The following is a 15,259-nucleotide window of genomic DNA, read 5'->3' as shown; positions in this document are numbered from 1 at the left end:
CAATTGCTTAGATCTTATAGAACTATACAAGACACAATCGAAGCAATAACGATTTGATTCACTCGAATCAATTCATGAACTTTATAGCGACGGTTTACAAACTTGCATTCCTTAGTTTATATAAGTATAAGTTCACGAATAATCGTTTTTAGAAATAACCAACTTAAGTTCGCGGACCGAAGTACCTGGAATAAGTTTGTAAATAATTCACAAACTCCAACAGATTTTCTCGGGACGAGAACCTCCGACAGTTTGCGGACTCATTTCAATCATTGAAACATTCTTAGAGGACGTTATATAGTTGTTATTCACAAACCATTTTTCGTCAAAGCCATTTTCAAGTGATTGAAACTTAACATGACTTTCGTCACTAGGTAAAGATGAACTTGGCCAAAGCGAAAGCTTACCAACACATATTTCGAGAAATAGATAGGCGAGATAAACTCGGCTCGAAATAGCAAATGTGTATAATCAAAGTCTATATAGTAAAACGACTTTTGTCTCAAGATAGGAGATAAAGTAGATATACTTTTGAGTGATAGATAAGTTCAAGTCTCCACATACCTTTTAGTCGATGAAGTTCCACCAGTTCCTTAAGTATTTCTTCGTCTTGTATGATGATCGCCATGGAGTTCTTGAGATCAACTACACTTTCTATCCTAGTCCGAGACTTAGCTATAGCAGACTAGAAATCAAGACTTATAGTTTTGATCACTAACATTGGAAAACATGCTTGAGATATCAATGCATGTGAGTTCGACCGAGCAGTACTTTAACATATGAATTTGTGAATAAATGAATTCCTTGTGCTGGTAGTATGATAATATATGTATTGTGGAATGAAAAATGAATTATGGGTTTCAGTTTCAGTATTGTAGGTTCAGAAATGAATTGCAATGCAGCTTCAAAAACTAATTGTATTGCAACTTCATAAATGGATTGCATTGCATTGCATTGCAGGGTCCAATTATGGGAGCTTATTTATAATCGTAAAAAACGTTATTTATTTTTTTGAAAACTATTTTTTTTACCAACGTCGAATCAACGTTATAAAATCTGTTAGTAATTAGCACACCTGGAAAATTCATTATTGTTACAATGAATTGTCAACGTCTAAAGTCGTTAGTCTATATGTTACAAGCGATAGACACATGGCATACGACAAACGTTACAGTCAGCTGTTACTAATCGAATCGTTACAGCAAGCTGTTATATCCAAAATGTTACAATCAATCATCAACGTTTGAAGTCATTACTTTAAACATTAGAATAGATTGACACGTGTCGGACGGCAGCCTTTACACTGAGTTATCACGGTCGCGAATCGTTACAATAACTGTTAAACCCAGTCTGTTACAATCAACCAAACAACGATTAAATCGTTGTTACATCTGTTACAAGGAAGGATAGGTGTCAATAAGACAACCCTTACACACAAAGTCGCCGTTATAGTATCTGTTACACCGAACTGTTACAGACCAACCATTACGATCTGCACAATAACGGCTATCCATTACAACAAAATGACATCAGATAAATCTTGTGCTGACTAGATAACCGTTGGTGTATTTATTCCAACGAATGAAACCGTTATTTAATAAAATTTATTGTAACAAAATGAACCGTTGATAAAATATTGTAACACTAATAATAACGACACATTTCTAACGTTTTTTTTGACGTTACAATATATAGATACTAACGTTTTTTCAACGTTACAAATTCCCTGAATTCGTGTAGTTCTAGTTAGAGAGTTGTTCAATTGCTTAGATCTCGTAGAAGTATACAAGATACAATCGAAGCAAAATCGATTTTGATTCACTCGAATGAATTCATGAACATTATAGCCACGGTTTGCAAAGATTGCATTCCTTATTATATAAATGTTTTATTTCATGAACAAACCGATTGTAGAAAGTAACCTCCTTAAGTATGAAAACGTATACGCATACTTTAGCCGGATTAAGTTTGTTTTTAACTTTCAAACTCCAGCAGAAATTCACGGACGTGAAACTTCCGCCAGTACGCGTACGGGGTACGCATACTTAGCTGGATTTCCAACAACCGCCGGTACGCATACGAGTACGCATACTTTAGGTTCTCGGTTTCGGACTTTTACACAACTGTGAGAACCCACTATGTTTATATGCAAACATGGTTACTTGTTCTAAACTCTCATTTCAATCATTAAACTTTCTTAGAGGATATTAGCATCAAAGCGATTTTCAAGTTCTTGAAATAATCAATATGACTTTCGTCGCGAGTAAAGATGAACTTGGTTAAAGCGAAAGCTTACCAACACATATTTCGAGAAATAGATAAGCGAGATAAACTCGGCTCAAAATAGTAAATGTGCATAAGTGAAGTCTACATATCAATACAACTTTTTTCTCAAATAGGAGATAGAGTAGATAGACCTTTGAGTGATAGATAAGTTCAAGTCTCCACATATCTTTTGTTGATGAAGTTCCACAAGTTCCCTTGAGTAGTTTTTCATCTTCATTCGATGAACTCCATGGAGTCTAAAGCTCAACTACACTTATTATCCTAATCCGAGACTTAGATATAAGTAGACTATAAATAAAGGCTTATATTTTTGGCAACTAATTGACAAACAAGCTTGAGATAGCAACGCTTGCGAGTTCGACCGAGAAATGCTCTAACAATCTCCCCCTTTGTCAATTTTAGTGACAAAACTATCAATACATATGGAATACAAAATAAATAAACTTTGTAGCTTCTCATCCAAATGCTTGATCTCCTTGGTTCTTCAACATTACTCGAAATCTTCGTCACTTCCAATGATTCTAAATGTGTTCAACTCAGCATCATCGTTGTTGAAGATCCGTAGCTATAACAATGAGAAAACAATAGCTCTAAATCATTGTTGTACAGTGACATAGTATTATCACACAACATCAAATTTCAATTGTATCACAACTTTGATAACAATACTATGGTGATATGTATCACTCCCCCTTAGTCAATACTTCATCTCACATGAAAACCACTCCCCCTTATATAATGATCCGAAAACCATATGTATTTGTAGTGTGAACTACACATTAATTCTCCCCCTTTTTGTCAATAAAATTGGCAAAGGTACGAAAATTAGTGGGATCCTAATGAAGTTTCCATAGATATATTGCATGACCAAAACAAAAGCACATATCAACTTTTTAGATGCAATCATGTATCCGAAACTAAATGCATTCATCAAGGAGTTTATAAAGATACAATATAACCCCTATAATATTCCACAGCCATGCTCCCCACAAAGATTTGTCAATTAAGCACAAGTTCAATTAAGAATTCTCCCCCATAAAATGTCATTCCCGAAATAACAACAAGAGCGACCTTACTTTCACAAGAAAATAAGGATTTCTTTGGACATTAACAAATCACATAAGAATATGAATTTGTATCCAAAAATCTCAATTAAATTAACCAGAAGAGAACTCATGACTAATTTAATCGGAAATGCTCACATAAGAGAACTTACAGAGCCGCACAGTATTTACATAAAGATATGAATCAGGGAAGATCAATACTGCGGAAAAAACAAAGATTCATTCTATTTTTCATCACTATTTGCACAATGACATATAATAAACTTAATCTTAGTAAACAAAAGTTCATCATATCTTCCACCAATATTTGCATAATGACACAATCGGCTTAACTTTTATTTGTCAAAAGTTCATTCAATCTTTTATCAATACTTGCATACTGACATATGAAGGACTTAACTTTTGACCACGTATGGGACAATGAAAGTTCACGGACGCAAACATACATATCCCACAACAAGTTGCAATATATAAAACCATAAAGATTAATACTGCAAAATCATCTTTCAAATAACCTTTAGAATTTAAATAAATAAATCTAAAAACATTGCAAGATGAAAATCGTTGGAAATAGCTATGTGTACTCACAATAATTTCTATTCGAAACCCTAGTTATCCTTTTTAAAAACATAAGAACAAATTCTTATAAGAAGTTTCGTAGACATAATAAGACAAATCATAGAGAACATAATTCGAAAAACATCATACATGGCCAGCAACCAGAGATCGAACATAGACGAGTTCATCAGTTGCTTTCTTCAGTTAGTTTTTCAAAAATTCAAGATTCTTTGTTGCAATTCCAAGTTGTTCACGTACGACATCAAAATCTCGAAGAAGATTTCATACCATTTGTGACAATATCTGAACTGGCAGTTTGTTTTCATGATCAACAACATGATAGCAGGTTATGAAAACAGGGTTCTCGTGAAACTCGATAGCCCTGCCATTCTCAACTTCATCCTCCTTGTTGCATCCATCCATTGTGCATAAATCATGTATGTATCAAAAAAGAGTATGATACATATATATATATATATATATGAGTGCTTCATAGGAAAACCCTAGGGTTACTCGTATATGTTCTGTACGGGTCAGGTGTATAGGCTCTTATGGTTACAAACTTGGTACAAGACCAAGAGAGTAATGAAGCCAAATTTAGAATTAGTTTTGATAAAAATCAAAGACACGTTCTAAACAAATTGACGACAACCTTAGTCCAAACGAACATAAGATAATTGTTGATGAACAACAACTAATTGGTTAATGGGAAGAAAAACAAGAATCCTTCAAGGAAATCAACAAAGAAAAAATTCTCAAGAGTTAATGATCAAAAATATTGGAGCCAAGATCAGCAGTATTATGGTCATCATTATGTAAAATGGAACAGATAATGAAAATAATAATATAACAACGACTACTTTCTCAAGACAAAAGATCTTCTTGAGAATTATGAGCATCCTCCCATAGTTACAAGGAGGATGTTATATTGAGCATTCAATTTGTATTTTGATGAGCATTTTGCTCATCAAAAATATTGACTTCTTTTCTCTACCCTTCATGAAGATTTTCAGAAAAAATCAATAAGGTTAGTCGAAAGAGATTTAAACATAGTAGAACAAGAGATACCAGAAACTGCTGCCTTCCTTGTCTTCTTAATGCTCCGTTTGAGTCTGTTTATACTTGTTTTGAGCTCCGAGACTTAATTATTGATATGAACGAAGTCTGGAGCAGACATCTTGGATTCAAGACTTTTTTCATAGAGAGGAAATGAGTTTGAACCTTTTTTCTTCCCCCTATGACTTTTTATCTTCTCAGAGTAATTTAAAGAGTCAATTGTCCACCTGACGTTCTTTCTTCTACAATTATAGGCGATTTTTGTCTCATAATCAAAATCAGGAATTGGCTTATCGCAACATTTTTCTTGATTGTAGACAAGGAATTTTACTCCAGCTAGATGAGAAACAGGTTTAATTACTTCTTTAGACATCCATATAAGAATGTTATGAAGTTTTTCATTCCTCAGACGGAAACGCCATCTCCTTTCAAGGTGTCCATTGTTTCTGCAATAATAACAGTTGAAGGAATTTTTCTTGACTGTTCTCATGTGAGTTGATTTTGAAGGTGGGCAATCCTTGTTCCTAGGAACATCAGCTGCTGAAGAAGGTTTTTCACGTAGAGGTTTGTCATTAGCACGGACAAAATTGATCTTACTAGTACTTGGAGCGTCTATTCCTTTATAGCCCAGACCACGTGTATCACGATGTTGTTTACATTCTCCTATCATAGAGGATAATTTTGTAGAGCTAGAATTGAATCTTTTCAGATTCTTTTCCAGTGAATTTACCTTATCAAGAGTAGCAGCTAGATCAGTCTCCAAACGTTTTTCTTTGGCGAGAAGACTGATTTCTCTGTCATTAAAATATTTTTGTTGAGAGTCATATCTTGCTTCAGATTCTGCAAGTCTTTCTTTCAACACAAAGAGATTCCGAAGAAGATTATCACATTCTGACCTTTTTGAACGTACATCTCCTTATCGATCTTTAACGGTAGATTGTAAGAGTTTGTAGCCACAATCATAACCATTAAAGAGTTTTCTTAGTTTTATGTTTTCTTGGCAGAGAGGTGCCATATATTCAGCCAAACAAGCTGTTGACTTCTTTCTTGACAGAGAGGTGCCAGATATACATGGTCAAAGAGCTTGATATATTGAGAGACTTCCTCGTCAATATGACAAAAATTATGCGAATTTCATCTAAGAGCATGTCTAACCTGTTTTAAAGATTGTTTATGCTTGAAAGCTTTAGAGCCTTGAATATTACACTGCCAATATTCTTCTATAACGGATTTACAACCTGAATCTTTTAACCAACATCTATTAAATTTCCTGGTCTGTTATCCGGATTATCATTCCTAGAAGTGGTAAGAACAAGGGGGATATGATCACTAGCAACAGGCGCAAGATGATAAACATGAGAGTTAGGAAATAAATTAAACCAAATATCATTCCCTAAATCCGTGTCAAGTCTAGATTGAATAAAATCTATGCCATGTCTCCTATTAGACCAAGTAAAGGGATTCCCAGAAAATTTAATACCTTGAACTCCTAAAGAATCCAGAAAATCCCTTGAATTACCTTGGGTAGACTGAGTGATGGGAACCCCACCTTCCTTTTCAAAATTATCTATAATTATATTTAGGTCGCCTATAATGGGTTTCATACCATGAACATTATGACAAGAATGTTTAATGAAATCCCATTGGAGGTCTTTATTCCCATTACGAAGAGCACCATAAACACAAGTAAGCAGGACTTTAGACCTAGCATCAATCTTAAATTCACAATTAATCACATTATAAGATGAAGACTTTAAAATCAAGAAAATCTTTCCATAAAATGCTCAAACCACCTGAAAGACCTATATGATTAATTAGATAACTATTAGGATAGTTTAACGGTCTTAAAAAATCATTCATCTTCCTGCAATAAGTTTTGTTTTCTGAAAGAAATATGATAGCTGGGTCATTAATGCTAACAAGACTCTTGAAGTGCGATCTGGTATCCTTATTACCGAATCCCTGGACATTTCAAGAGATGATTCTCATTTTGGAAAACAAAGCTTCATTTCTAATAAGAGACAAACTCTACACCAACCTATTTTATAACGACCGCTAGTGGTCTAGACTCCATCGCTAACAGTGCAGTTCCTACCTTTCGGTTGAGACTCGACCACTTAACTATTTTCCCATAGTGACGCGGCCGGTTTACCAGGCCACCCGGAATGGAAAATGGATGGGTTAGCCACATCCATAGGAACCGGCCTAAACCTCGCCTGGTTAAGTGGTAAAATTGGCAAACTAAGGGTCTGTTTACCCTTTGCCATGCCCATAGTGGGTGGAAAAGTGGCAAACTTGGGCTTTGCATGCCGTTACGAACCGACCTTAAGTGCTCACCGTTAGGGGTGAGCATGGGCCGGTTTTCACCTCATCCGCATCCAATCCAATACATTACGGATTTTAAATTTCGCATCCGCATCCAATCCACATCCAACGGATTTGCATCCAGTGGATGCATGGATGGACGGATTAGATACGGATAATCCAATGGAGTCGTTTTAGTTAAAATTTATAATAAGGAAAATAAAACCAACACAAAGGCCTCCTTATAAAGCCTACATATCATGTATATGTATGCAAATAAAAAAATGTCATGTACAACACTCCAAGCAAACACCTTAAGAATTCTCAAATGGTCCAAAGTATTTTCTAGAATTATATAAATGCCCTTAATTTGACGGATATGGATGTCCAACGGATTTTCTAGGCTACATCCGGACCCGATCCGTAATCCGTTGGATTTCAAAAAGTGAAAAGTACTAGAACCCCCCAACTATATGGGTTCAATATATACAAGCCCCACAAAATGAATCCTCTACTATCAACTCCATACTTTCTCTTTTTATTATTTTTAGGCCCAGAACTTTTATTTTTGGGGGCAGGTTTTGAATTATTCCGGATTGCTGACGTCGGCACCTTTTTTAATAAATCAAAAATTACCAAAACTAACCTCCACTATTTATAGTCGTTTTATACACAAACGGAAACATAAAATCAAATCAGATTCTTTTTTTACTCTCTCATCTCCCTGCTCTCTGGAGATTTGTTCTGCATTATATCAAATCTTCTAAACTCGAGAGTAAATTTCTTCAGACAATTGTTAAATTAAAGAATAATAAACAACTGGATTGATTATTAGGTCTCTGTATTGAAGACGAGAGGAAGAACAATATATGTCGTTGTGTTGAATTGATTCGGTAGTTTCCAGATCTGACGGAAGGAGACGCTGATTTGAAGAACAATAAATAGGTGTGTTCTCATTCGATTCCATATTCTGTTGCCGTTGTTTGTATTCAGCTTAGAAGATTTGATTTCGATTTTTACTGATGTTCGATTTTTTGTTTGTTTTGTATTTTGTTGAGTCTGAGAAGATGAAGATTACTGGTTAGAAATAAATATAGGTTTATTTCAGAAGAAGAAAAACGAATTTAGGTATAAATGTCGTTTGTTTTCTGATTTTGATTTTTGTTATTTGGATCTTACTGATTTCGATTTGATACTTAGAAGAGGAAGTACAAGTAACATTGTTTCTGAAGAAGAAGAGCAACAATCTAGGTACCGAATTTGGTCGTTTGTTTGATTTCAATTTTGTTTTCAATTTTTTTATATTTTCTTGCATGCACGATCTGAGAATATAGTTAGCATTAGTATTAAAAGTTGTTGAGAATTTGTTGTTGATATTGAGAAGATGATGATGAAACAACATTGTTTCAGAAGAAAAACTACAAATTTAGGTAGAGATGTCGTCTTCTTATGAAATGTGTAAGTTGAGGTTACACAGTAGCATGTGTAACTTGAAATTACACATATATATCCTGTAGCATGTGTATTTGTAAACAGTTATAGCAATTGTATCTTTTAAGACACATTGTATCTCTTGTTTTCTTTTTTGTTGAGTTTGTTGATTGCTCATTGTATTATTTAGCTTGCCGCATAGAATATACTTCTCATGAGGGGGCAACGCCCCCAAGTAAATTGCGTTTGTTTTTTTATTTTGATATTTTTATTGTATGTTTGTAGTTTACAGGTTGTCATGGATGTTGTTAGTTGCATAGCTGTTGTTCGCGACTTTTCAGATTCCATTATCATGCGTGTTAATACTGATATCAAACTTGATGAGTTTAAGGAACAAGTTTGCAAGGAATGGAAGCAATTTACTCCACTTGGTATTTGTTTCTTCTTCCGAGAAGGTGGGAAAGAATTTCCGCTCGACTGTGATTATTCGTTGCAAGCTCTTGTATCCATCACAAATAGTAAAAAGAAGACCAGTGTCGATATTTTCTTGCAAAATGTTACTCATATAGCCTCTTCATCTAGCTCTAGGGCAGATTCTTCTATTTCTAATGGTTCTAGTACGTCTTCGTTGAGAAACAATCCTTCTGTTGCAATGTATTTGGAAGATAAAAGCAAGCCCGCAAAACCTTTGTTATCAGATGGTTGGCCCAAGATCCTTGGTGAGATTGGTCATGTGTTTGTCGAAGGAGTTAAGCAAGTCAGGGTTGCTTTCACCAAGTATCGTCTTCGCACTGGTTTCAACATGGTTGTAACACACAATGAGTGTTCGACGTTCATGGCTAAGTACGCAGAAGAACGATGCGTCTGGAAATTTCATGCAGCTTCTATTGATGAAAGGAACGAAATGTTTCAGGTAGGTTTTCTGTGTTCTGTCATCTTATGCTTAGCATATGTTATGTTTTGTTACAGTATGTGTAACTTTGGGTTACACATGATGTTTTTTGCACCAAATTGTTTTTGGTTGTTTTGTTTATATTTTGTATGAACTTCTTCAGTTCAGGTCTTATAACCATGAGCACATTTGTGGTGTTGGTGGGCGCAACTTGAATCAAAAATACTTCACCAGCTTCACGTCTAGTTTGATTGAGGAAGAAGTTCGGAAAAATCCTCACAAGAAGCCTAAGAAAATTGCAGTTGATTTCCAGACAAACTATGGGATTACCATGGAGTACTATCAGGCCAATAATGGCAGGGAAAAGGTTTATAAGACCATTTATGGCGACGATGTGAAGTCATACTTGCACTTGGTATGGTATATTGATGCTATAAAGGAAACCGACCCTGGTAGTGTGATAAAGTTTGAATTTGATCCTGCAAAGAAACGGTTCCAACGGATTTTCATTGCGTTTGATGCATGCATCAAAGGGTACTGGTTTGTCGGCTAATGGTATACTTGGATACTACTTTCCTTACTGGTAGATTCAGAGGTTGCTTGATGGCAGCTACTGGTATCAATGGTGGTAAAGGTATGTTTTATGTTTTTTTTTGAACTACTTTAGTTGACAAATAACTAAGAGTTACACATGTGTAACTCTCAGTTACACATTAGTTTACTCAGTGTGTAACTAAGAAAATAACATTTGTAAATTTAAGTTACACATTTGTTTTAGGATGTGTAACTTGTATTTACACATTGTTTTCTGTTTTTGTGAAACTTATTATTTTTTCAATTCTGCACAATTTTTTTTGTAGGATTTTTCCCACTTGCTGTGGCACTAGTCGATTCTGAGACTGTCAACAACTGGGAGTGGTTTTTAAAGAATTTGAATGAAGTTGTTGGTGATGGGAGGCCAATCACCTTCCTTTCGGATCGCCATGAAGGACTCTTGCAGGGTGTTCCACTTGTCTATCCATATTCGTTCCACAGCTTTTGTTACTATCATTTGAAAACTAATCTGCCCATCAATGGCTCATATCCTAGGTACACGCTTGTGCTGGACCTTTTCCAAGAAGCAACATACGCACTGTCACCTGAAAACTATGCTAAGGCCATACAGAAAATTAGAGATTTGAACTGTGATTGGGTGGCTGATTACATCGAGACCATCCCACCTGAATCGTATGCGAATGCATATTCCAAAGGTTGTCGGTATGGACGCATGTCTAGGACACTAGCAGAAGCGCTCAATAACTGGGTTCTGGTTCACAAGAAGATGCCTGCATCTGCTCTTCTTGATCAGGTTAATAGAGTGTGTTTTTTTTGTCGTCTTTTATTTCTTGTTTTGTTACTTTTTATATTCATAAGTATTTTTCCTTTTCATATTAGGAGGAAAATAATGGTAATGATGGCAGACCGTCGTGAAATTGGCGCTAATATGATGACTCCATTAACCCCAGAGTATGAGGAGAAGCTTAAGGCTCTTCAAGATGAAGGTTTGGCTTGGGAAGTATTGGTGGCTAGTCCTACCCTGTTTAAATTTTTTAGCGAAAGCACTCACATGGTGGACCTCGAACACCAGACTTGCACCTGTCAAAGATTTTGTTTCTTATGCTATTTTTTCTTCTTTTTGTATGTTCATTTTTTTGAAAGCTTACAGGATGTGTAACTTCTAGTTACACTAGATATATGGATATGTAACTACTAATTACACATCTTATTTTGCATGTGTAACTGGGAAATACACATCCTGTATATGCATGTGTTTCTAGATGATTTTTGTGTGTTTTATGATTTCCTTGTGTAACTAGACGAGTGTTTATATTCTTGTTTTTTTTTTTTGAAGGTGGCGTGTATACGGTTTCCATTGTGCTCATGCTCTTGCATCCATACGGAAGATTAAATGTGAGGTTATTGATTTCATTTCATCTTATTTTACGAGCGACTATTTTAGGAAGACTTATTTGCATGCCATCCAGCCAATTCCCAACTACAACAGGCATGTTGAAATTAAAGAAGACGACATCATCAACCCGCCTATCGTAAAGAAGCAACCAGGTAGACCCCCAGGAAAAAGGATTATAAGTAAAGGTGAGAAGAAGGTAAAGAGGAAAGTTCATTGCAGCAATTGGAAGGAAACAGGTCACAACAGGGCAAGTTGCAAGAATCCTCCGAAGTACACACCCCCTAGCTTGAGTCTACCAAAGTTCATTTATGCAAGTATAGATTCTATGTGTGGTTTCTTATTTGTCTTGGATTATTTGTTTTTTAGTTTTCTTCATTTCGGTTCGCATGGACCAAACGTTTTTATTTTTCTGCAACATTGATTATGTGCAAGGATCATTCATTCAGATTTTATATTTTTGTGAGTTCATAGGTGAAATGCATTTTATTTTATTTTTAAATTATTGTGTACGTCTGATCAGTGGTCAAATGCTTGTGTAACTTTAGTTTACACTCAAACATATGGATGTGTAACTAGAAGTTACACTGTTGTGAATGCATGTGTAACATTAGGTTACACATGATAAATGCATATGTAAACTCAGGTTACAGCTTCAGTTACTTTACACATCAAATTAAGATGTGTAAATTTAAGTTACTTAACCTTTTGCATACTTCTGAAACCTGTACACACGGCAGGAAAAGTTCTAACAAGATATTTTTATAAGTCTAATAACATCTTGTAGTTAACAAAAGTATAAAAGTTTTTAATTCAATGAATTTCAATCCAAAAGTATAGAAGTTTTGCAAATCCAAAAACTGCTAAAATCTAGTAGCTGATGAAACTTAAAAGCTTTAACAACATATTTGCAAGTCTAACAACGGCTTGTAGCTGACAACATATGATTGCTTTACACAACTCTGAAAGGATCTGAAATAATCTTGTAAAGCATGCTTGCCCTCATTTTTTTCACCTTTTTAATCATTATATCCACCATTGGTGTAGCTAAATTTGGTTCAAGTGTCCAATTCTTAATCCTTGTCTTCATGTAATAGCATACAAATAGAAGACAATCTGGAAATGAACCTTGTTTGGGCGCATTGAGATTTTTTGCAGCTGGTTTCAACCCAACATGAATGAGGTATTTCAGTGCTGAAGCTATTTCAGCTGCATATGCCTTGGCTTGCTTCAAGTGAGTTTGCATGTTGACCTTATTGTGTGACAAGTTATAGTGGTACTAAGATTGACCTCGCCTCAAGTCGAACTCCAGTAGCGTGTAGTGTGTGTCGCCATTACATATTGGTGCGAAAATTCTGATTGGGTTGCGACACTCATTGAAGTCCTTATGCAACTTGGAAATCCAAAATGTCTTGAAATAACCATCCTTGTTCACAAAAGATTGTTGCACAAACCATTTGGAATATCAACCATACATTTTAACTTGAAAATAAAAAAGTTACAAATGCAGCAATGAATTTCTTATATTTACACAGTCCTGGGTGTTACACTTGAAAAATATGGATGTGTAACCTCAGATTAAACATTATAAATGCATATGTAACCTAAGGTTACACATTTTGTAAACCCAACATATTCACATTCCACTATCATATGGATGTGTAACCTCAGATTACATATTATAAATGCATATGTAACCCAAGGTTACACAATTTGTAAACCCAACATATTCACATTTCACTATTATGTGTAACTTTAAGTTACATAACCTTTTTGCAGTTACATACAACAATATTTTTAAATTGAGATGACTACTTACATATGATTTTGGTGAGAGGAATATTGCTTTTTCATACTTCGGATCTGAGTTCATCTTCGTCCTTAACCTGCTGATGTAGAAACCAATGAATTCTGACTCCAAGTATGATTCTTGGCTTGTAAGTTGAAGCAAAAGTTACCCACTTATATCAAAGAGTGGGATACCATCATTTTTGTATTCGATTCAATGAATGTCTCTATATTGGAAAGAAGAAATAATTAAACAACACAACAGAATCAAGTAGTATGATACAATGTTTTAATATTAAAATGATATATCACAACACCATAACAGAAGAATCAAGCTTTGGTTCGGGTTATATCTACTTACTTTTTGGGATGTGTATTGAAATATGCAAGTACTTGCTCCTTTTGGTCGGCATCCAACATTTCAATTACTATGGAACCTTTAACATCCTTTCTCATTGTCCCATGACCATCTTCTGGAACTGCATCCATTGTTTCTTCTACTTCTGGATCTGCAGCCATTGTTTCTACTTTTTCTTGTGGAACTGCAACCATTGTTTCTTCATTAGGAGTCTTCTTAATCTTCTTTGACTTTCTTTCATAAAGTAGCAGATCTTGTTTTTCAATTGTTCTATTCCTCAAAACTCATTGTTGTATTTGGTTATTCTCAGCTTCCTTGATTAGTTCTCCGATGGGTTTTGGAGTTCTATCTAGGCCAAGGCTAAAAATCCTTTTCACTATCAGTGTTCTCCTGAGTTTGAGTTGTGCAACAAAAATAAGCAGAATCAAAAAAAAGTTGCACATTATCAACTTGTGTAACCTGAAGTTACACTTGCCTTGCATAGGATGTGTAACAAAAAGCTACACTTGCATTACACATGTGTAGCCTTGATGAGTGCCAAATAATGTATATATTTATCCCTTTTTGTTGGCATTTAACTCATCTTTTGTGCAGTAATCCTACATTTTATCCCATATTCTGTATTTTCATTGTTTTCAAGAATAAATATTTTTCTTACTTAATTTTGCATTTTTAGGTAATAAATAAAGTCTGGATGACTTGCGGAGCGGAAAAGAGCTGAAAAGTGGTGAAAAGCCGGGAAGAATTACGCAAGGAAACCGCGAAGAATATTGTGCGCAAGACCAAAGGCTAGAAAGTGGGCTTAATAAGGAAGAGATTTGTCCTTAAAGAAGAAGTGGGCTCAACATATCCTAAGCCCAAACTTATTTCCCAAAACTAAACCCATTTTCCAAGCCCAGAACTCCAAAACCCAAACCCATTCGTTTGTAGCCGTCAGATTGGATCCATCTCATCATCCAATGGTCGCTTCATCATCGTGCATCGAAGTCTGAAGCTCCTGCTAAACACTACAGCACCTAACTCCATCTGGAGCCGTCAGCTTAGTTGTATCTCGCAATCCAACGGTCTCTCCAAGCTTCATCCCATCGCGCCGTTCATTTAAATCCAAATCTGATCATCCAATGATTTCCCTCTCGCTGTGCATCAAACTCGCTACACTTGCCTCACACCCTAGCACGAAGCACCTATACCCAACCAAACACTTCCTACATCTCAAAACACTCGAGTCTTCTCCTCCCTCTCAACCTCTCTGTCTGCAACTCCCTCTCCGCCTGCTCTCACTGCCACCACCACCATACCCTGCCGCACCACCACCCTGCCATCGCCACTTCACACACTGCCACCCTATCATCCTACACGTGATTGATAGCTTCCCCCATCCTTCTAGCCCTTTATCCCATCAACTTATTACCTAACCTAAACCCTAGGTTATGGGTTGATGGATTAACGTGTGCTAGAGAGAAATTGAAGGCATGGAGATGTAGAGGAGGACAAATAGAAGCATGGGTCGACATCAAACTGGAGTGGTTGTGTCAAATTGGGTGAGTAATCCCTAACCCTAGCCTCAACTGTTT

The sequence above is a fragment of the Papaver somniferum genome, chromosome 8, assembly GCF_003573695.1.
Source record: "Papaver somniferum cultivar HN1 chromosome 8, ASM357369v1, whole genome shotgun sequence".
NCBI classification, from domain to species: Eukaryota; Viridiplantae; Streptophyta; class Magnoliopsida; order Ranunculales; family Papaveraceae; genus Papaver; species Papaver somniferum.
This window is presented reverse-complemented; position numbering follows the sequence as displayed.